Source organism: Amblyomma maculatum, chromosome 10 (assembly GCF_055883805.1).
Source record: "Amblyomma maculatum isolate TAMU_Amacu chromosome 10, ASM5588380v1, whole genome shotgun sequence".
Taxonomy (NCBI): domain Eukaryota; kingdom Metazoa; phylum Arthropoda; class Arachnida; order Ixodida; family Ixodidae; genus Amblyomma; species Amblyomma maculatum.
In genome coordinates, this window is record NC_139353.1 from 21,065,023 (window position 1) to 21,068,033 (window position 3,011).

At 42.5% G+C, this 3,011-nt stretch overlaps 1 pseudogene; it reads left to right on the plus strand.

Annotated features, from left to right (window-relative positions):
• Positions 1–291: 291 nt before the first annotated feature.
• Positions 292–1,425, plus strand: LOC146175792 (iris pseudogene; annotated as a pseudogene).
• The last annotated feature ends 1,586 nt before the right edge of the window (positions 1,426–3,011 follow it).

Consider the following 3,011-nt stretch of genomic DNA (forward strand, 5'->3'; position numbering starts at 1 on the left):
ATAGCGCGCCTACCTGAAGATGAAAAACCAACTAGCTACTATTACAGCATTGCTTACTCTCTATCTCACTTTACGTTTCTTCCCGCTCTACTGACAATGTCTTGAACCCCAAACCCATGATCCAGGCGATATACTTCCACGAGATTCAGAACTTCAATAACAATAAAAATAAAAGTGAGCACATCTTGTCTTATCTAATTATATCCACCTTTGACAGTGTTATAAAGTTTATTTACATGGAGTGCGAAGCTTATGATCACCTCTCTATTCTTTTTCAGACATATCAAAGCCATGCATGGACCGGGTATCGGATACTATCTGTTCAACATTTCGGTGGAACTCTACATACACTTTGCCAGAGAAAACCCGGACAAAAACTTCGCCTACTCGCCGTTTAGCATCGCTACTGCACTTTCGATGCTTCTCGCTGGAGCTTACGGCAATACTGCCGAGGAACTGTCCAAAGTGCTACATGTCGCACCAAGCCAAGGTAATGTTGACATGTTTTATGAAGCTCTCAACGACCTTTCCACCGACAAAGTGACTCTACGCATAGTCAACAGACTGTATAGCGAACGCCAGTACCCTGTCTGGACAGAGTACGCGTACCTCCTCGAGGATTACTATGGAGCCAGCATCAAGTCAGTTGACTTCAAGAAAAACGCTGAAGCCATCAGGCGTGAAGCCAATAAGTGGGTTTCCGAAAAGACTGAATCCAAAATTCCCAATCTGCTTGAACGCGGAAGCATCAATTCCAAAACTATGTTCATCGTGATCAGCGCTATTTACTTCGAGGCTGCCTGGATGTCTCCATTTCGAGCAACAGAAACGCGTCCCGCTGACTTCTACCTCGACCGCAAGAACGTTCGGAAAGTTGACATGATGCGCCAGAAGTCGTATTTTGAGGTAGCCTATTCTGATGATTTGAAGTGCGGCGCCCTGGAAATGCCATATAACGGGGGAGAATACTCGATGGTAATCCTTCTTCCCGATAACCTCGATGGGCTGTCCTTCCTGGAAGAGCGAATCACGGAACATAGCTTAGAGTCTCTCCTTGACAGCCTTAAAGTGGGCCAGGAAGTCTTGCTCCAGATTCCCAAGTTCAAGATTGGGAGCAAGATGCAAGTGCAGGATGTCCTGGAGGCCCTGGGCGTTCACGATCTGTTCGACCCAAGCATGGCGGACTTGTCGGAAATGTTCAAGAATGAAAACCCGGCGGTCAGCAGCATTGTGCATCAGGCATTAGTGGAAGTGGACGAGAACGGCACCGTGGCGGCAGCTGCTACTGCGGTGCTCGGTAACAAGTACAGCCGCCCTAACCGCGAGCTCATACTGTTCCTCGTTGATCATCCTTTTATGTTTCTCATCAGGAAGAAGGAGGGGAACCTGGTTCTTTTCATGGGCTCGGTGCATAACCCTGGATGAACTTTCATTAGTCTCGGTGCGCGGAGTAGCGATTTAAGCTCCGTCGTACGAATTTTCTCTCTGGCATTAGAAATGCGTCAGAGAGCTACGGAGATATGTGAAGACATTGCAAAAAAGCACCAATAAAGCGACGACAGCACTGAATGCTGGAACAAAAAAAAAATAAAAATGAACCTGACAGATTCCACGGCTACTCTTTCAAAACAACAGTAGTTAGGCGTGTATAAATACAATATATATATATATATATATATATATATATATATATATATATATATATATATATATATATATATATATATATATATATATATATATCGTTATGCGAGTACTATATATACGGCAAAAATGTTTCAGGACCACGTTAGCTTTCAAATATCTCGGCACCTCTGAATCTTTATTAGCTTTTGTAAGTATTCATTTTATTTGAGAGAGATCATCCAGCCTGGGTAAGCAAGTGCTGTCTGAGCCAAAATAAATAAAAACGATATCATATCTCTTTTTCTTCAAAACCAATTTCATTATTTAAATTATAATGATAGCCTTACGTTAAACGCCCAACGGTAGAAGAAACTCACGTGCACGAGTTTCATCACTGGAATATAATCTTCATACCGGAAACATGGGGAGTATCGGCGGCATGTACTGTTTCGCTGGTATAAGCATCTGCAAAAAGCTATGCGAACATCAAGCAGCGAAAAAATGCGGTTACTATCAATTATGAAGTGACGCCGAGTCTACCTGCACGGAATCAAAAAGCGTTTTATTGGAAGAATACCGCTGCCCAAATGCCTACGCCGGCGTACGGTATCCGCGCACCTGGAGCAAACACCGGCACAAACCTGGCGCATGCTCTCTTGTGGCACACCGACGACACAGCGCGTGATTACACAATCTATCACGCTAACAAAATGTCAACAGCTTTCATTACGGAAGAATCTCTTATATTTTCAAATTAACGCACGGTTTTGCGCGCTAATGTTTTTCATTGGAAGTCTTTTTCTTCATGAAGCCGAAAAAGCGTGTTTGCTGAATACGCGGTTTGTTTTCCAAGGCACTAGAATTTATGTCCCTGTGTGTAGACAGATCTTCAGTATCAATTGAAACAAGATTAGACACAAGAACAGATTCATTTTTTATATAGGCCCCCGTTTTATATCATAGACAAAAAAAAAAAACATTAGAAAAAAAATAGTTGTGGTTTAGCTCTGTTTAACCCTAGTTTAATTGCTTAAGCAACGGCGGAAGCTTCTTTTGCCTCCTACATTATTCCCCTATCACGCCCTATTCGTGTAAGGTACTACATTATTGGGGACACTTAAAGGTCAACTCCGGTGGTTTTTCCATCATTCTGTGTTTTTGGTTGAATTAAAATCCTCGGCACGTCCTGACTCGAACATAAAAAACCGTTTTTCGAAATTCCAATTAGAAGTATTTTTAAAAAGAAAGAACAGCAAATCGAAACCGAAACTGCTTTCACGGCCAGAAATGACGTCCCAGGTGACGAAATGGTGACGTCACACTCAGTATTAGAGAAACACTCATACGTGCGTTGGATGGTGAAAATAAAGCATGGAAATCATGAA